Genomic DNA, 21547 nt, shown 5'->3' with positions numbered 1-21547 from the left:
TGCAGTGTCACTCCCGGGAGCACCTTCATGCCACCCTGAACACCGTCAGAAGCTTTCATTTTTCAGCCACTTTTTGTCACAAAGTCCCTAACGAAACCAAAGAAACCCTTGAAGTGGGCAAAACAAATGCTTCCGATCCCTAACTGGAGGGCTGGTGTCGAGCTGTGTCTGACTTCCCTGCCATTTTTATTTTTATTTTTGGCTCTGATCTCAGAGGCTTGAAGTATTAAATCATCGCTGGAGAGCTCTGGCCGAGGACAGCCTGTAGAAGAGAACAAGTACAGGGCGCGAACAGACCCTCCCAGCAAGGAGCACAATCTGACTCTGTGAGAACTGCATCGTATTGTCCCTGCAGCCCAAGAGGAGAGAACAGACAGCACCATGCAGGGAAAAATGGGACCCTAAGCTCTGGATTGCTGAGTAAACATAGTCCTCAACATCACACCCACAGGAGAACCCGGATCATTGATTATGAGAGGTTATGTCTTCCTACCTGGTAAATGGATTCCCTTCTCTTGACTTTGTTAGCAACTCCGTAGTAACCATCGCTCCTTGCAAAGAGCATTCACGAGAGCAACTTCTACCCATTCATGGAAAACACATCTGACTTTGATTCATTACCAGCTGTGCGTCCCAGGCACGAGCACAGCACGTGCCATCTCAACACCTTGCAGGGTTGCTCGAATTGGGAGAGTCAGCCCCATGTTTACTTGAGGAACAGCCTCAGAGAAATAAGGAAAACTTCCCCAGGTAATGCTCGTAGCTAATTAATATGCATTGAGCACTTATTACATGCTGTCCGGCCCTTTTTATTTGCCACAACCATCCAAAGGCAGAGGGGGGTATCGCTGTGTGCCCACTTCACAGATTAGGAAACCGAGGCGCATTTTACCCAGGAAACAATGGAACTAGGATTCAAACTCAGTCGGCCAACACCAGATGCCACGTGCACTTAATCTAGTCCCCACATTGGCATTTGGATCCAGCCCCTTTTGCCCTGATTCAGCCCCACCCCACCCCACTTAGGGTGTGAAAATTTTCTATTGTTCCAAGAAACTTGTTCCTTTAGCTTTTTTTCTTGATGAGGTAGAGACTTGAGTCCCAGAAATAACTCACTCTCTTTTTTAATTCAGTCCTAGAACAGGCAGAATACAATTCCCTGCAATACAGAGGACTTGGAACACGCTTAGAGTTTTTTTTCCCAACAGGCTCAGCGTTGCCCAAGACCTGTGCTTCCCAAGGCAAGAATGTCAGAGGCTCTCTTAGAAGATCTCAGGGTTTTGCCTCTTTCATTAGAAGACAGTTAGTGTGATGCATAACAGATAGATTAAAAAAAAACACTTTTTTCATACGTGACCCCTCACCAGCGATTGTCGTGAAGGAGATGAGGATGGTCTTGGGCGCGGCTGAGATTGCTCATCCTGTCCGTGGTTCTGTACGTGGAATTAGGAAAGCAAGACACTCAGCCGCAGATTTATACATCCCAGGCCACAGGGGTTCCCAGAGGGAGCAGAAACCGGGGCACAACCTCTGTGGGCAGGCTTCCCAGGGCAGGCCAGTAATTATTTTCCACACAACAACAGTGCAAATTATGATCTAAGGGAGGAGGTCCCACACGCTGCTCTACTTATTTAAAATCCAGATTCCCTGGCCCTAATTCCCGAATTCTCCATAAAGGAGTGTCCAGTGGAATTCAGGAATTTTTGCATCAAACCATGTCTATAAACAATTCCTCTGCAGCCACCTCTGCAACTCAACATGACATTCAAAAATGTCAACACACAAGGCACGGTGGCTCATGCCTGTCTGTAATCCCAGCGACACAGGAGGCTGAGGTAGGAGGATGGCAAGTTCAAAGCCAGCCTCAGCAACTTATCAAGGGCCTGAGCAACTTGGTGAGACCCTGTTTCTAAATAAAATATTTTAAAAGGGTGGGTGGGCTGGGGATGTGGGTGGCTTAGTGATTATGTGCCCCTGGGTTCCATCCCTGGTACCAAAATAATAATAATAATAATAATAATAATAATAATAATAATAATATAATAGTAATAATAGTAAATAAATTAAATTTTTAAAAAATGTCAATTCACTGTTCACTGGCATTCCATAAAGTTCCCTGAAATAATAATTTGAGGGTTTTAGTATGGGTGTGACCCTCTAAGATGGTATGACCATTGCTAGCAAATGGTCCTGTCATTTCTGAAGCACCTGCTATGTACCAGGCACCACAGAAAGAACTTGCCATGGAATCTTGCATTTAATCCTCTCTATAAATTCTATGGGGAGAGGGCTGAAGTTTTAAAAAGAAACTGACTCAGACAAAGTAAGAGCCACCTGGGGTTTCACAGCGAGAAAGTGACGGAACAAAACTGAGACTTGAGTCCCCAAGTTGATTTGATTTCTCTTGATTCCTCCTTTGACAGAAACAGGGCAGGATGAGTTTTCTGATTTTTCCAAAAAGGAAACAGAAAAGAAGGGTTTGGAGTGGGTATTGTTTTCTTGTGGCTGATGTAGCAATTTACTACAAATTTGATGGCTTACAACAACAGAAATTTGTTGTCTGTCACAGTTTTTGAGGCCAGAAATCTGAAATCACTGAGCCAAAATCTAGGTGTCAGGCTAGGAACCAACCTGGGTGTCCTTCAACAGAAAATGTGGTACATATACACAATGGAATATTACTCGGCTATAAAGAAGAATGAAATTATGGCATTTGTTGGTAAATGGATGGAACTGGAGACTATCGTGCTGAGTGAAATAAGCCAATCCTCAAAAAAAAAAAAAAAAGGCCAGATGTTCTCTCTGATAGGCAGATGCTAACACCCAATAAGAGGGAGCCCAGAGAATAGAAGTTCATTGGATTAGGCAAAGGGGAATGAAAGGAAGGGAGAGGAGATGGGAATAGGAGAGACAGTAGAATCAATCGACGTAATTTTCCTATGTCCATATATGACTACACAACCAGTGAAACTCCATATCATATACGACCACAAGAATGGAAGTTCTACCCCATGTACGTATGATATGTCAAAATACACTCTAGTGTCATGCATATCTAAAAAGAACAAATTTTTAAAATCCGGGTGTCAGGAGGTTTGTGCATTTTTCAGACTCAGGAAGGAATCTGTTACTGCCCTGTCCCAGCATCTGGGGGCTCCAGGTGTCTCTGGATTGTGCCCTCACTGTTCAAATTTCCCTTTGTTTCTCTCATAAAGACACTTGCCATTGGGTTTAGGGCCTGCCAGGCTAATCCAGAATCATCTCCTGTAGAGATTCTTAATTATATCTGCAAAGATCCCCTTCCCAATGTCACACTTAGAGATTCTAAGGAGACGAGTGTTTGGGGACCAATCTTCAGCCCATACAGAGCCAGCAGCATTCAGGACCCTGGTGATCTCAAGTGACAGGAAATCAGCTCAATTTAAGCTATAGAGGTGGCGGTGGGGTGGGGAGAGGGAGGAAGGGGTTGATACATTGTCCTCATAACTGGAAAAGTCAAAGATGGATCTCCCAGGACTTGGGACTGGCCTGCACTTAGTGGCCAAAGCCATCTTCTGGACAGGCTTTCTCTCCATCTTCCTCATTTATTGGAAAATGTTCTCTTTCTATGAACTCAAGAGAAAAGGCCCCCAAAGCACTCTGATTGGCTCTGCCTGAATCACATGACCACAGCTGGGCCAATCATGATAGCCAGAGAGATCATTCATTCAGTGGGCATTATAAAAGAATGTCAAGGACTTCCTGTTGTTGTAAGCCACCATGTCCGTAGTGAATTGTGACAGCAGTCATGAGACCAATACCCACTCCAAGCCCTTCTGTTTCCTTTTCAGAAAAATCAGAATTTGTTCAGAGATGTAAGATGTCTTCAGTCAACAGAAGATAAATTCCTACCTTCAAGAACTTATATTCTAAAGGAAAATGCAGATTATTAATATAGAAACCAATGAAAATTTACAATTCAAGTTCAGATAGAAGTAAACACAGTGGCACAAGTTATTAGGGAAAAATGCTAAAGAATGGCCAGAGAGGATAGAGGCTCCTTTAGCCAGTTTAATCAGTGAAGTTTGATCAAACTGGTGATAGATGAGATGTAACTCATAGGGAGAGGGAAGCAGCCACAGGAAGTTTTGTGAAAGATTCTTCTAAGAGGAATCAATAGCAGGTGCAAAGGCACTGGCAGTGGGGAGGAGCTTAGAGGAGCAGAAACATGGACGCTGCAGATGGTCTGTTCCACAGGAGCAGGAGAAAGTCTGAGATGTACAAAGGGTGCAGCCAGGGTCTCACTCCCTGAGGTGTGCTATCCAAGTTCTGGTCTTCACCTCTTATCTCTTCACCCAGAGAAGTCATGCCTCACCGCTGAGAACTAATCTCTTGTGCCCCATGTCACTCTTCTGACTGGGTGGCTAGAAGATTCTCTTGGATCCCACAGGCTATTTGAAATGCTCCATCGCCTACCCACCTGGTGGCTACCTGCTAGTCCCCCTGGAAAAAATAGAATTTCAATGAGCAGACAATCAAGGGTTAATGAACTCTGGAAAACCTTAATGGACCTTCACCCAGACTCAAATGTAGTCCAAGCGAAGAGCTTCATTGGGGGCTGGGGTGGGCAGGGGAGTTGACGAGTGACGCTTCCCTCTTTTTCACTTCTGGGTTTGATAGTTTCTGGCCAGAGCCAGAGGTCCTAAAATACCACAAGAAAGGAGGCTTTGAAGTGATCATCCATCCAGCCGAGGAGGAGGAGGAGGAGGAGGAGGAGGAGGAGGAGGAGGAGGAGGAGGAGGAGGAGGAGGAGGAGGAGTTGCCAGAGGCTCGCCCAGGAATGTCATCTTCCAGAGCTTTAGCCTGGGCCTTTGGGAGGCCCCCAGAGACACGCGGAGGCCTTGGGGTTGATTTGGAAAAACATCTGAACTTCTGCAAGGGGCTCTGAGCGGAGGCTACAGCCCTCTGGGAGCCTTCAGTTGCTCTTAGCCAGCCAATGGAGGCCACCTGCTCGAGGTCCCAGTTGGCTGGACCATTGCCTTTGACTTTGGGGAACTCAGCAACGAGATTCAGGTTGCCCTTTCAGAACTTGCCCTGGGATTCCTTGTTCTCCACTGCCCTGATCTGGCAGAGTCACTTGGCTATGAGAACGATGTACCTGGGAATGTGGTGGTTTTATCGACAGATCTCACTAGACACTTGCTACTCAAAGTGTGGTCCGTGAACCAACAATTTGGGTAACATCTGGGAGCCTGCTAGAAGTACAGAAGCTCAGGCCCCCCCTCTAGACCTGCAGTATCAGAACCTGTCATTTCCCAAGGTCCCAGTTAATGAGCGTGCACATTGGCGTTGGGGAAGAACCATGCTAGAATCACTTGGTCAAAAATGCAGGAGGAGGTTGCCATTCTTCCCCATGAAGCCTATGACAGGCATCAATAACTAATCACAGAGCTGATTTCTTTGGAGCTCAGAATCTTCTCAGGTCATGGTTTCAGATACTAATCCATGGGAGTTGGCCCAAGGTTAACCTCACCTTCCACAGTCATGTCAACACTTGAAAAAAGCTCTTTTAATTTTACTGATATGTTCCCAGGGCAGCACACAGCAAGGGCTGCATGATAGATTTCTGATCGATGTTTGTGGAATGAATGTCCCTCCCCTTGTTCCTCTACCGCCCGCCCGCCCCCCCCCCCCAGGGCTTTTGCTCTAAGTGGGACCTTGGTTCCTAGTAAATCAGTCTTCCCACCAGGTATCTGGGCATCCGTTCGAGGATTTTATTGTTGGCATGTACCTGTTGCAGGGTTATGCAGATATCAGGTATGCAGATAGTAGGCACCATATGAAGACCCTGGGGATCCATCTGACTGGCACATGGGCAGAGGGACTCTCCCCAGGATGTGGTCCCTATGTCCCAGCTGTACAGATGGCAGTCGCATGAACAGGGTCCCATGCAGAGGTGGAGGGGGGAGGGTAGGAAAGACAGACCAACAGGGCTCCGCAGACAGAGCAGTAATGATTATAAATAGCATCCTCTGACGGCCTTTTGATGTACTGTCCAAGGCCAGGTGGAAAATCTTTCCTCCCGGCCTTTCCCCACTAATCACCTTCCCTTCATTTTTCAATAAAGATTCCAAGTCCGGCCGGTCGCCTGTCTGGACCATTTGTTTCCTATTAGAATACCTTTGGCGATTTCGTGTGTTATGCTAGATAATTGCTTTAATAACAAACTGAGGAAAGACTTTTGAACATTTTAGGAAGTAATTTTTTTTCTTCTTCTTCTGTGCAAGTCTAACAGAGAGTGACAGAGAACCTGGAAAGAGTGGGGGTGGGGGCGGGCCTGGGGGAGGAGGGGGAGGGAGCAGAATTTATCAGCACAGAAGTGGCATTTGGCACTGCAAAGGGGATTGTCAAGGGTCATGATGGCCAGGGAGAGCTCACATATTTGGAAAACTGAGAATGGGTGACGTGACATTATTACTGTGTCCTTTCTGGGATTAATAGGAACAGAGTCACAGAGATATACGTCGGCTTGTGTGGACAGAAGGGAAATGCATTTGGGGGGAAAGCTACATAGAATTTCATAGAATTTTCATAGAATTTTCCCATTGTGCCTAGGAGTACTCAAAATGTTCTTTGTGTGACTCATTCATTAAAAAAATGTGAAATAGCCGGAACAGAGAAAATGACAATTATATTTGTTCAGAAACAAGTGTGCTGTGTACCATACTTAATGTACTTTATTGTATTCCACGGCCCTCACACACTTGTCCAGGTTAAAAAAAAAATCAGTTATAAATGACACTTACAAGGTGCTTCCTGGAAGCCCCCTACTGTGATAAATCCTTTGCAAGAATTTACGTGCATCAACTTTGCACCCAGATTTTCAGACGTATCATTTTGATCCACCTTTTGCAGATGAGGAAACTGGGGCATGCAGTGAGTGGCTAAGTGGAAGGGATCCCAGTAGTTAAATGCCAAGACATATTTGGGTGTTGAGATCTGACTCTAGAGTTTGTGTTTGGTCGCTGCGTATTGCTTTATCTCAGTCATACTTGCTGACACTGTGGTCAGTACCTACCTTGTAATGCTTCCTCAAAGGGAGAACATAGACACTAAGCAGTGTCCCTGGCACCCTGGATGTGCTGATTTCTGGATTAAGGATGTTGTGTGGATATCCAGCTGGAGGGGAAGGGGCTATTGCTATAGACCCATGAGCATTGACACTGTTCTGTACTAGGGAGTGACAATGGGAGGGAGACCAGATGAAAAATCAATTTGGGGCTGGGGCTCAGTGGTAGAATGCTTGCCTGGGCGTGCAAGGCCGTGGGTTCCATCCTCAGCACCACATATAAATAAATAAACAGAATAAAGATATTGTGTTCAACCACAACTAAAAAAGAAATATTTAAAAAACTCAATTAGGACCTGAACTTACAAGACTCCTTCTGGAATTGTCTGCCACTAGAACTGAGTTGCATCTCAACTCATAGGGAAAGCAACTGGGGACTTGTTAGCATTGGCAGTGGGGCCGCAGCGGGACATGCAGAGCACAAATTGCCTATCTGGCATGCCACCGAGTCATTCATCTGTTCATTGGTTTACTCTCATTCATTTACTCAACATTTAGTGAGCACCTACTCTGTGGCAGGGGATCTGGCATTGAAAGCAAGGGACCTCCTTGTCTCCACCCCAAAGTGGAAAACCTTGACTTGATCTTTCACAGGGTCTAGTGGAATCTTGCAAAACACAACCCCGGGCCCATCCACAGGAGGCAATTGATAGTGTTAGTGCGTAAAAATAGTGGAGGCCCTTTCTCAAGGAAGCAGTGCTCCGAGATTCCAGGATTAAAGGTCCTGGGCTCTGATGACCCCCTTCCCTTTCTTCTCTCCACAGAAGTGTGTGCACTTCCTCCCTGAACTTGCAGGACATCTGTGGGCAGACGCTGGGAGGTGTGTTTGCTGTTTTCAACTAGTTCCCAGTTCACTGAGTCAGGCCACCAAAGCTCAGTCTGAGCAGCTCAGCCCGCAGTAGAAAGAGCTCAGGCGTGTGCCAGAGAGGACCCTCGCGGGCATATCTCAGGGGACCGGAAACTAGTAATGATCACAATACTCCGAGATATCTGCACAACCCTCCCGGCTTTCCAAAGCCAGGGACCGCGCTTAATTATCTCAGAGCCCTTGGGAGCAGATATTTCCCCTTCTCCTGCCCTCCCTCGCTGCTCCTTTCTCTGCCGTATTCTTTGTAGATCGTGGTGACCCACAGGCCAGCTCCTGCGCAGGGAGGTTTCATTTCCTCATTCAAGGCCAAAGACAGCCTTGGATTCTCTCAGACAAAGCTACACCGGGGAGTTGGACGTGATGTCGTGATGTGCAGAGTCCCAGGGTGAAGAAGCCTCTGGAACCGAGCTGTTGCCTGCAGCAGCAAATGAGGGAGAGGCCCCAGGGCGCGCAGGTGGGGCGGGCGAGGTGTTCTCCTCCCGGGGGACTCGGTTTCCCCAGCTCAGCTTGCAACGCAACTCTGGTGCTCAGGCTTAGAAAGATTTTGCTTTTCTTCTCCCCGCCGGCCAAGGTTCTGTGTCAGAGACTTCCAGACCCCCATGTGCCTAGGACCACTCAGGAGAGTCGTTGAGCAATGCGCACCTAGGGCTCTCCCCTCAGAGATCTGGATTGGGTAGGTCAGTCTGCCACAGGACTAGGAATCGGGAATTTGACACACAGCGGATACACAGGGCACATTTTGAGAAAGATGGGTGTGCTGATCAGGGTCACAGCTCACCTGTGATGGAAAAGTTAAAGGCGAGGAAAAGAAGGGCGAGGTCTTAGGCAGAAATGCTCTGTCATGGGGATGTCATTGGAGATGAAGGTACCCTCTTCCCACCTGCCCTGGGTTTGAGCAACTGCTATCCATCAACTAGTAGAAACTGGGGATTTTTTTAAAAAATAAATTCATGATCTTATGGTGTGCTCCAACTTGAAGAAGGGTTGGAGAAATATGGGGGTCTAGACCCAGGGCTAGGGAGGGGAGATGGCATAGAGGATTGCGAGGAAGAGGGAGCCAGTATTTGCTGGCTCCCTGTGGTAGTGGGGGGTGTTGTGCCTATTACCTCAAATGGCTTCACAGAGTGGCTGGCATAGGCTTTGGGGCAGGGGCTCTGTGTTCTGATCCCACACAGGCTGGGTGCTCTTGGGCAGCTGACTTAACCATCTAACCTCAGTGTCCACATCTGCAAAAAGGAGAGAGCTGTCATACCTACTCCACGGCATTTTTGTGAGAACGGGTTTTCCAAAGAACATTCGTTGAGTAATTTCTGCGGGTCAGCGTCTTAGTCCATTATCTGCTGTTATAACAGAATACCAGTGGCTGAGTAATTTTATAAAGAAAAGAGGTTTATTTGGCTCATGGTTCTGGAGGCTGGGAAGTCCAACAGCACAATGAAGGCATTTTTCTCCCCTTTTGGTGAGAGCCTTGGGCTGCTGCAGTTCAAGGCAGAACCTTGGAAGAGGATGAGGAGTAGAACTCCCAAGATAGCTCACTGCGCTGGGGAGTTCTTGCAGGAGGCCCCACCCGCAATCCCATGCGCCTTCCTCTAGGCTCCGCCCCTAACCCAGGAGTCCATCCAGGAGGCCCCACCCCAACCCCTTGCACCTTCCTCTAGGCTCCGCCCCTAACCCAGGAGTCCATTCACGAGGCTCCACCCCTATAATCCAGACGCTTAGAGCCTCCTATCACTGTCACAATGAAGAATCAACGTTCTAGCGCTTGATCTTCGGGGACACACTCAACACACAGCACTCAGACATCCATCCAGGCAACAGAGACAGCAGCAGGCCACACAGGCAAGGACCCTGCTTTGGAAGGACACATATTCCCCTAGACGTGTATGATGCTTCTGACATGAGTCATTGGAACACATCATAAGACTCAAGTCTGAAACAGGGACATAGAAGCTCAAAAAGTTCGAATCACTCTCTGTTTCCACAAGTACTAGAGGCCGAGCAGGGGGTGGATTTTGCCATGTGACAGCCTAAACTTTCTGCTCCTGTGTGGAGGATCAGGCAAGGAAATGTTCTGGAACTCAGGGAAAAGGACAGAAGACTCCAAGTCAAGCAAAGAAGGTCATTCTTCTGCTTGGGTAGAGAAGATGGCTCGACTCAGGAGCACTGTGGCTGGAGAATAGCTGTGTTGCTCTGGGAGACTTGGGGTTAATCAGGAAACCCAAACAGAGATGACCCACGATTGAACTAGTCTGGCCAAGAGTGGTACAAGGAAGAAAGCAGTCAAGGGCTGAATCCATTCCAAGGAACGAGGGTATTTCTCGGACATGGGCCAGGTGGCACCAACTCAGGGCTTCTAAACTGCAGTCTAGAAGAGGAAGGAGAGGAGCAGGAAACTTCTCTGTGCTCTTGGAACTCTCAAAGATGAGAGGGAACCTGGCTATTCTTAGCCGTGTCTGGGGGCCGGGTGAAAGCTTTCCTGCTGAATTATAGACCACCACAGCATTTATTAACTCCCTCCCCATCGCAGCCTGGCTGCGAAGCAGATTCCAGGAGATGTTATCTGGAAGGTACATCACTGTGTATAAATATTTCAGAGGTCAGGACCCAACGCGGAGGTTGAACTTTTAAGGGCCTGAGTGTGTTTATCAGGAGATGGATGTTGAGGCTTCCTTTCTGGGTGTTGGGTAATCCTGCACCTACTCTCATAGCTGCTCAGAGTAAACGCTGGTTTCCTTGTGAGGCCAGGGACGGGGGCCAGTGTGGCATCAAAAAAAATCTGCTTGCGTGGGTAGGTTTCTGGCTTTGAACGCTCAGGGCACCTTTCAATAGAAAGTCCAATCAAAGAAAGTCTAGTGATTCCATGAGAATTTCCTCAAGAAGGGCTTCTCAAATTTCATTATCATGGGAACTTTCCAATAAATTTCCAGGTCATGCTGATCCTTGTAGTCCTGGGACCCAAGTTCTAGAATGTTCTGACAGACCTCTTATCACCACATTGTTGGTAATACTCTGTGGCTGGGAAATTCCTTTGTATCAGTTAGGAAGACCTTCGTTCACTGCCGGCAACAGAATAGCCAGCCTTGGTTGCTTAAATAGGCAGGGGATTTATAAAATTGACTCATAATTTATTTATAATTAAAAATCAAAAATTGTACATATTTATGGTGTGTGACGTGATGTTTTGATTGAGGCCTACTTCTGGAAGGGCTACATTTAACTAACTAGTATATCCATTGCCCCATTTCTCTGCGTGTGTTGGGGGAGACCATCCCAATGTACTCTATCACCAATTTTCAAGTTTTGTAATATGTTGTTATTAATTAGAATTATTATGTGGTTCCACTGATCTCTTCAACTTATCCCTCCTCTCTCACTGAAGTTGTATACTTAACCAACAAATGCCCGTTTCCTGCCCCCACCTCCAGCTCCTGAAAACTACCACTGTGCCTTGCTTTGATGAGTTTGATGTTTTTTGGTTCCACATAAAAGTGAGATCATGCAGTACTGGTCTTTCTGTGCTTGGCTTATCTCATTCAACACCATGTCCTCCAGATTCATCTGAGATGTTGCATATGATAGGATTACCTTCTTTTTTAATGCTTACTAGTTCTCCATAGTGTATATAACCCCAAAAGCACAGGCAAGAAAATCAGAAACAGATCAATGGGATCACATTAAACTAAATAGCTTCTGCATGGCAAGAACATCAATCCATAGAGTGAAAAGATAACTTTCATAGTGGTACCAAATATTTCTGAACCACATCTCAGATGGGCAATTAATATTCAAATATACAAGGGACTCCTAAAACTAAGTATCAAGAAAACACAGAGCTTGATTTAAAAGTGGGCAAAGGGCTGGCATAGACATTTCCCCAAAGAAGACAAACACATATATGAAAAAAAGTGTTCAACATCACTAATTGCCAGGGACATGCAAATCCAGACCACAGTGAGATATCACGTCCCACCTGTCAGGGTGGTTGCTATCAAAAAGGTGAATGGTAGCAAGTGTGGCCAACGTTGTGGGGAAAAAAAGGAATCCTTATTCACTGGAGGTGGGAATGGAAATTGGTTCAGCCACCATGGACAACCGCATGAGGGTTTCTCATAAAACTAGGAAGAGAACTGCTGTGTGGCCCAGAAATTCCACGTCTGGTTCTATACTCAGAGGAAATGAGTTCAGTAGGTTGAAGAGGTGTCTACACTCCCACGTGCTTTATGTCATTATTTACAATAGTAAGACCCATATGGAATCCACCTAAGAGTCCATCAGCAGAGGAATGGACCCCGACAGTGGATTTTGAAATTAACCCAGTCCAGAGTAGGGCCTCCCAGTGGGTCACTGTTAGCAGCAGGGACTTGAGGTCATTCACTTTTCCCCGCTCCTTTATCTATCCCGGGCTGGGCTTGCAGAAACATGGCAAGGGATCCAATGGTCACGTTCTCCCAGGACTCCTATACTGACACTATAACTCTCAAGCTGGTGTTTTTTTTTTTTTTTTTTTAAGAGAGAGTGAGAGAGAGAGAGAGAGAGAATTTTTAATATTTATTTTTTAGTTCTCGGCAGACACAACATCTTTGTTGGTATGTGGTGCTGAGGATCGAACCCAGGCCGCACGCATGCCAGGCGAGCGCGCTACCGCTTAAGCCACATCCCCAGCCCCAAGCTGGTGGTTTTAAAAGGTGGGGCCTCGCGGAGGTGATTGTGTCCTGAGAGAAGAGAGTCCTCAGTAATGAGACAAGTGTCATTATAAAAGAGGCCCTAGAGAAACCCCTTGTCCACCCCTTCTGCAGGGTGAGATCACAAAATGAGAAGGTACCATGCCTTGATCCTGGACTTCCAACTTCCAGAACTGTGAGGAATGGACTTTTGTTGTTGTTAAAACCCTCCTGTCCATGGTATTATGTTATAGCAACTCAAGAAAATCAAGATGCACATCACTGAAAAATGCCTATGGCAACTCAAAGCCCCCCAAGTCTATGTTCCAGTTAGGAAGGTCACCGGGACCCTCAGCTCAGACCAAGTTGCTCAACACTCAGCACCAGGGCCACCCCTGGATCCCCAGAGCCCAGGATCATAAATATTTTACCCGAGAGCCTTGCTACCCAGGACAATATTGTAAATGAGGAAGAAGGGGTAGGAGTGGAGAGTGGGCTGACAGCCAGAAATAGTTGTCACCACTAGTCCTAAAACACAGGCAGCCACTATTGAAGAAATTGAACGCTGATGAACTTTTAAAATTTTTAGCTACCATTATCAAGGACCCAGCATGTGCCAGGCACTGTTCAACAGCTGACGTGGATTACTCTATTTAGTCCACAAACCCCTTGGAGGTAGAGATCCTTAGCACTCCCGGTGGCCTTATTTCAACTTCCCAAGTGCACCATTTCCCCTCTGCCATGAGGTCTTTCCACAAGCTGTTCCTACTCCCCACAGCGTTCTCTTGAAACCCCTCTGTCCTGGGCTGCTCCATGCTCAATAATTGGCTTTTTCTGGGAGCATTGTGGGGGATGAGACACCTGATTGCTGGTGTTTGCCAATTGCTGGGGTGTAAAATCTCCACCGTGACCGATCCTCAAGCTGCTAACGTTTTTGTCAAGGAACACCATGTTGGAAAGAGACATTCTGTAGCACACCATCACCCAGGATTTCCACGGTTATTTCTCATCTTCAGAAATAACATCCAGAGAGAAAACAATGGGAACAAGCAGTGAGGAAATTAGGAAGTGGTATGGACTGAGAATTTATCGTTTGGGTTTTTAATGTAGCATTTTGCTGAGGGCCATTGCCAAGTAGGAATGACGCATCAAAATTTCCTTGCCAGCGTACCCCATGTTAAATGGACTTGCCTTGGAATTTCGCTGTGACATTGCATGTGTGTTTGAGAAAGGTGACCCTGCTCAAGGACGAGGGTGGATCCAGGTTTAGGGTGTATCCTGCAGGTTTTAGGAAGTATCCGCTCCTTGGGTTTAGGGCGTTCCTGGTTTAAGACAAGTTTAAGGCGTCCCGGTTTAAGACAATTTGGGTTTAGGGAAGTTCCAGGTTTAAGGTGTACCCTGCAGGGGAATAGGGCGTATCCTGCTGCCTCAGGCACGCCCGATCCTTGAGTTCCCATTGAGTTCTCCTGAGATTCAAAAAGTATTGGAAAAGAAAGCCCCATGGAGGAGGTGAATTGGGCGGCAGCCGAACTGGGATTTCCCCAGAACGTGTGTGGAGGCCGGTGTGAGTTCGGGAATAAAGAATTGCTGTTTGAATCTACAAGGTGTGTGGTGGCTGGTGATTCTGTGCCCAGCCAAGACTGCGGCAGCATTTGAAATTTTATGTCTATATAATTCTTCATAATGACTATCCTTAATAACCAGCTTGTGAAATCCCTGGACTCTGAACTCTCAGTTCTCAGGAAAATCTGCAGAGGCCCCAGCACCCCCCCACCCAGCTACTGTCCATCGCATGCCTGACCTTCCTCCAGATTCTAGCATCATCCGTCCCAGGGAAGCCCCCTCTGCAGCCCCCATCACGTGCTCTTACAACACACTGGCCTTTTGTGGGGTTTACTACAATCATGATTTTTGCATTTATTTGTATGAGTTTTTGAATCCTGTCCTACTAAGCAGGACATTCTGTTCTGGGCACCTATCAGTACCTGTAACATACTGAGTGTGGGAAAGTCACCAGCCACAGGGGGAGGGCAAAAAGAGGCCCCAAGAGGTGAAGGAGTATCCCTGAGATGCTTCTGAGCTGGAGCATCCACCAGGATCCCCCAAAGTTGCATGTGACGCTGCACATGTGTGTATCCATGTCGTTTCAGGATGGGAGTTGGAAATGTTGCTGGCCTACAGAGTGGAAGAAACCACTGTCCATCATCTTGAAGCCAGGACAGGGAAAAACGTGTGCTCGGATTTGATGTTTAGGACAACTTGAGGAATTTTATGGTTTTCCTCTCAAGAGGAAATTGAAAATCCCACTTGCCACAGTCCGGCTGCAGCAAAATAATGGGGGGGGGGTGTGACGAACAACTTGTGTAGATTGATACAGCAGGAGTGGGAGCCATTTATTGTAGGACAGGTGGGGTATTTATACATTCCACACAGCTTATCTTAATTAACATAAACTAGATACAGCAGTCAACCAATAAGGAATCTCCACACTTAATGGCTCACTGGCGTTACTTCACAAACCACTCCTTCTGGCAAAATGCCAGGTGCCATCCAGACTTGTTTACAGACTCTAACATTTCCCCTTTTTGTTTAATTTAAATAACAACCATAGTGGTTTTTACACAAACACCACAAACAATCTGCTACAAGCAGAAGGGGAAGATACAAAATGCCACAATACCAAGCCAATTGATGGCTCCATGCAAGAAGCCCTTGAAAAAATTATACCAGCAATGACACTGTTAGCAAAGATACCGAGTTACAATTTGTTGTAGATTACAGTTTGTTTTCTCAGTCCAGGTAAAGCAGTGTCTCAATAGATTAACTCACAGTCCAGGTAAATCACAGTCCAGGTAAGTTCTGTAGGCAGCTAGCTTAAATCACAGTCTAGGTAAGTTCTGCAGGCAGCTAGCTTGATCCGAAGTCTCGTCTGGTTCTCAGCAACACTGGAAATTCTTCCACCTTTGTCTTCACTGGCACTGGGATGAAGGCAGGAACTCTGGAAATGCTGGCTAAAGAAAATCCTGTAGTATTCCACTAAGAAAACAACCTTCTGAACAATTTAGTACATTATCTCAAGGTTTTTTTTTACATTTGAAATAAGCCTTAATACTGCTCATTACCCATTAGCTTCCAGGTGTGGGAGAACCATTGTAGTTACTGGCCTTGGAAATGATCAAACTTCAAGGACGCTGGCCTCTTCCACCTGCAGCATCCCAGGCAGCCCCAGATGGCCCTGGGGAGAGTCCCGACTCAAACTGCCCCTGGGCACAGGGAGCAAGAGCCTGGAGACTGTGCCTCCGGGTCAGGTTTGGATTTGGGCTCTTGCAGTGGCGTCCTGCTCCCCGGGTGGGGGGCGGGGAAGAGCCAGCTTCCGCTGCTTGGAAAGTCCTTGCTGCGCCATGATCGGCTAGCGCAAGTGGCAGCCGCCACGCTGATTCATGCACCCTCCAGTAACAAAAAGTATTTAGTAGTAGCTTTTTGCAATTCCTTTTTTGATAATCCTTCCTCCTCTGAACTTTTTTCTTCTTTCTGACTAGAGTTCCTGGGCTTCTATCAACACATGCCCTAACTATTCTTGGTTCCATTGGGGTGCCTTCTTTCCTTAGTAATTTACTTAACACCCCTTCCATATTTTTGTCGCAAAGACAATACAACATTTCAAGACAAAACAAGACACAAACATACTGTATCAATCTTCTCCATTTTCTCGAAATGGCCATTTTTCCTCTTGCCCTATCTGCCTAGGGACAAGCAGATTTGCTCCCGTCCTATCTAGGGACGGGCAGCTTTTTTTTTTCCCGTCACTTACCCCCGAGTGTCCTGGGGCTCCCTGTATGGGCCACCATCTGCTGCAGTCCGGCTGCAGCAAAATAACGGGGGAGGGGGGTGACGAACAACTTGTGTAGATTGATACAGCAGGAGTGGGAGCCGTTTATTGTAGGACAGGAGGGGTATTTATACATTCCACACAGCTTATCTTAATTAACATAAACTAGATACAGCAGTCAACCAATAAGGAATCTCCACACTTAATGGCTCGCTGGTGTTACTTCATAAACCACTCCCTCTGGCAAAATGTCAGGCGCCATCCAGACTTGTTTACAGACTCTAACACCACTGAACTCAAGACAACTATAGCCAACCCAATAGCCTCGCCTGTCGTTGGCTAATGGGCAGGCACATGACCCTGTCCTGGCCAATGAAATGTGAGGAGAAGATTCCAGGGTGCTCCTGGGAATGGTGTCTTGCTCTCCTACAGGGGAACAGAAAGGACCCTGATCAAGGAGGGCAACACCCAGACTGCTGATCAGCCCTCTGGAGAGCAAGCGGGGACGGAGGTGTGGCTGAAGATGGGTACATGGATGATTTAATAGTTTCAGCCTTGTTTCTGATTCTGACAAGTGACTTATATGAACATTAGTTTTCCTCTTCACTAAACCCAACATCTACGTTGTATATAAAGTACAAATAATTAAATGCAGCATATAGAGTTATATGTATGTGTAGGTATGCTTTATATGGAAAACTTAAAATTATGAGAAAATTTAAAAACATAGGGAAGACAGTCTCTGTTTTACCCAAATGTTCTTGTGTCTGGGTGAGATGTGGGGCTCTGGCCGCCATCTTGCTAAGCTAGGTGTCCATCTACGCTTTCTTCTCATTTATTTAACATAACTTTCTAAGAAAGTTTATTTACTATTATTATTGTTGTTGTTGTTGTTGCTGTATTAATTCAGACTATAGTGAATAACATCAGGACTTTGGATGATCTGTTTTCAAATGAATCAGCAATAGGTTTGCTCTAACTCTGGGTGACCCATTACCCCGGATTTTATATCTCCAAAGATGCACACGGTATGTGAACATTTCAATTTTGGACATGTGTTTGAGTTGGCCTGATCTGTATCTTGTTCAGGAGTCCCTCTTGAATGGCAGGGATGTGTTCCGTCCACCCCAGTGGATACAAAAAACACAGATAGCTCTGAACTTGACATAGGCCCTATTTTTTTCTTCTACTAACACACCTCTGATAAACTTGGCCCAGGAAGACATGGACAGCCATGACTCACAATCACATAGATCAGTGATAGCAATGGAGTCATGATAAAGTCTATGTGAAGGTGGGGTCTCTTCCTTTAAGGATCCAGTACAGATATTAATATTTTTGGAGTGACGTTGGCACCAGCAACTGAAGCTACAGATAAAGGAGACCTGTGTCCCTGACGTCATCCCCACGGGACAAAGGCTAGAGAATTCATGGTGCATGAGGGTAGGTATTTACCTTTCCTTGGTTCACTCATCCCCGGATCCCTGCCTGTCCCTGTCATGTGGCTGGACATTGGTAAGTTGAGGCTCAGGGCACATGAGATCCCCGTAGGACGTATGAGGGGAAGGAACAGGAGGGCTGGAAAGCCACTTGTATCAGGGGCAAAAGCGGCCAAGCAGAAGGGACTGGAATCCCAAAGAGGCTCTCTCAGGTCACCTGCAGAGGCACCCGGATGAGTTCCAGCTACAAAGATCACGGCATGATTGACAGGACGTGTGATCTCTTTCTTAGTCGAACGTAATAAAACTTTTGTCCCCAACTCACAAGTTAACAAAATTTGACATGTAAATATATTTGAATTATTAGCTGTAACACAGTAAATAAATGAAATTACATCTAAAAGAAAAAAATAAAAAAAAAATCTGGGACTGTGGGCAAAACCAAAGGGAGGCCCCTGGGAAAATGTCAGACGGATGGTGGGATCTGGCTCCACTTGCCTCTCATTCTCTATGCTTCCTGCCTCAAGGTTTCTGTCGAAACTCTACTCACCCGGCTTCAGGGAAACAGTCTGACAAATCTGACTTCCGTCTTTCACCTTGAACCTCAACCTGGGTGGGACCTGAGAAAACCGAGGTGCCATCAGGTGGAAAGCCTTCTTCGGACCATTTGGTCCTTCAATCAAGGAGCCATCGTTGATTACATAGCCATTCCAGGTCTTACCCTCAGGGCCAGGATGCCAGATGACTAATGGTGACCATGGCTACCGTTTACCAACCTCTCACTGTCTTAGGCACTGGGGCACAATACCCGGATGAGGTAGAGAGACGCTGGAACACCCACTGTCTGGAAGAAAAAACTGAGGTTCAGGGAGGTCAGTGCTTTCCCGAGATCACACAGTTGAGAGACAGCCGGCCAGTCAGTAAATCAAAATCTCCCCAACTGAACTAGTGATCTTTCCTATGACATGTCTGACTCCCCGTGAGACGGTCTCCCTTCTGCACAAGGGCTCCTCAAAGTCAGTCCTGTTGAGATTTTGGGGCTGAATCATGCTCTGTTGTGGGGCTGTCCTGAGCATTGAGGGGTGTTTAACAGTCTCCCTGACCTCTATTCACTAGATGCCGGTAGCACCTCCAAGTTCGTGACCACCCAGAACGACTCTAGCCATTGCCTAATGTCCCCTGGGCCTCTTTGCAATTGCTGTTCTCATAAACTTTGGAGTCATGTGTGACTTTTCCCACCCCCATATCCACTCTGTTAGGAAATTATGTTCTCTTGACCTTCATCCTTTACCCAGAATCTGACCAGTGCTGTCCCCACATCCCGACTCCGGTCATCATCACCTCCCCCTGAATTATTTCATCAGCCTTCACTGGTCTTCCAGCTTCTGGTATTTTCTCCTGTAACTTATTCTCAGCAGAGAAACCCAATGATGCTTTCAAAGCCTAGTTTGGAGTGTATCCCTCTTGGGCTCAAAACCCTGCCATGGCTCCCCAGTTCCCTTAGAGCAAAAGCAAACTGAGCTCAGAGATCTCCTGCCCACTGGACTGCTTTTTGGAAAGGAAGGTCATTCCTCACCACACTCTGAGGGCACCTGGTCTCTGCCTTTCCACCTCCAGGACTGGAGAAAGTAAATTCCTGTTGTTCAGACCACCCAGTCTCAGGTATTTTATTACGGACCCTGACATTGAGGATGCGCCTGCCTCAGAGCTGGCTCTCTGCCACCAGGGGATGGGAAACCCCATCCTCACGTCCTGCAGGTTCTCACTCCCAAGGCCCCTTGTCTGCACCACCCCAGTGACGTTTCTGTCCCTCTTTTCCCTCACCTCCCTCCACGAGCCTTCTCCCTGGGCTCTGGACTTTCATTCAGCAGGACATGTGGACCTTGCAGCAGACCTGTTGGGTCTGCTGATTTCTCATGCTCATGGGCGCCTGTCCAGTGGCCCATCCCATCACTGCATGGGCGTCTCCATGTCTGATCCAAACACAGTGAGCCGAGCAGCCCAAGACGGCACCTGGCGGAGGGGAAGGGCCAATGGTCCCAGAGCAGGTGCAGGTGGCGCAAGGGCTTACCCAGGTGCTCTGCGACGGGACCCCAGCTCCGCACACATAAACCAGACCAGACCGCCTTGCAAACCAGAGAGGGAAGGGGATCAATGAATAGATAATTTCAAAACAGCATGATTAATGAAATAATTTCGTGCAAAAATGCAAACTTGGCAGAAAGGAGTGGCATCGCCTGCCTGCCTGGGGCGTGTGTGTGTGTGTGTGTGTGAGTGTGTGTGTTTGTGTGTGTGTGCATGCACACACGCGTCACAGGAAGCAGGATATTATTCAAGAAGAGTTCCCCAGAGAAAACATGCAGACACTTGCTCTTTGAAAGCATCAAAAGTAACTTTTTATTACCATTACAGAAGAATACGTGTTGGCTGTCAAAAACCCAGAAACCACAGATAAGCAAAAAGAAAATAAATGACCGTCTTCCCAACATGTTTTATTATGTTCATATACATACATATGTAATTTCCAAAGCTACATTTGAATTTTTTTTCCTATGAAGATAGAATTCTAGTGCAAACACCAGTCTGTAGTCTATATTTTCCACTTGCCTGTCTCTTTGGGGCATTCTTTAGTGGGATGCTAGGGGGTGAGGAGGCGTTCATGAGACTAGTAGGGCAGAGGAGGGGGTTCTGAGCAGAAGTAGGGAGACCTGACGACACAGAGAGGTCCGGATGGTTCTGCTGGAGTGCACAGAGGTGGAGAAGGGAGCATGGAGCTATGGGAGTCCGGCACAGGCCGGGAGGATGTAGCATGCTCTGGTAGGAGAGCGGCTTGTTCCTGCAGACAGACCCCCATTTCCCCCAAGATGAGGACAGCAGCCACTAACAGGATCTGGAAGGATTTTAGGACATAATAAAACACCAGAATCACAGAAAGAGAAAATCGATCTCTTTATCATCTGTATTCTAACTGAGTAGAGTGGAGAGTCTCTGTCAACGCCTTTAACACCTTCCTAACACGTGAAACCTCCTTATTTTAAGAAAGAGAGCAATCTCGGTCTCACAGCTTTGAACGAGCAACTATTTACAAGATCAGAGTACTGTTTATTTAGAATCTAATATTACCAAAGGTAATTGCCTCAATTATATTTATTTTACTATCATTTAATCATTTCTCCTGTAAACATTGAGCACCTACTGTGTGCCTGATGTTTATTCCAAGTGCTTCTTTCTACAGCGAAGTGAGGGTATTTGTCTGTTTATGGTGATGTTGGCACTATTGTCTGGTACGACTAGGGTGTGGTGTTTCTTTATAACACATAATGAGCTCAATTGGGTCTCCCATGTTTATATTTTCAAGTCTTAACCTAGTGCCTTAGAGTGGGATGACTGCATTTGGAGATAGAGATTTTTTATTGGCTTGGTGCTGGGGATGGGACCCAGGGCCTTTGCACACACTGAGCACAAGCTGTACCACTGAGCTCCACCCCTACCTGGAGACTGGGATTTTAAAGAGGAAACTCAGTTAAAATAAAGTCACTTAGTGTGGACCTTCATCCAGTGTCACCTTAGAGAGAGGAGGTGAGGACATAGATAGATAGGTCCAGGAAGAAGACCCCGGGAGGAGAGAGGAAGGAGATACCA

This window comes from Spermophilus citellus (assembly GCF_964194105.1).
Source record: "Spermophilus citellus genome assembly, chromosome: 3".
Classification (NCBI taxonomy): domain Eukaryota; kingdom Metazoa; phylum Chordata; class Mammalia; order Rodentia; family Sciuridae; genus Spermophilus; species Spermophilus citellus.
This window is presented reverse-complemented; position numbering follows the sequence as displayed.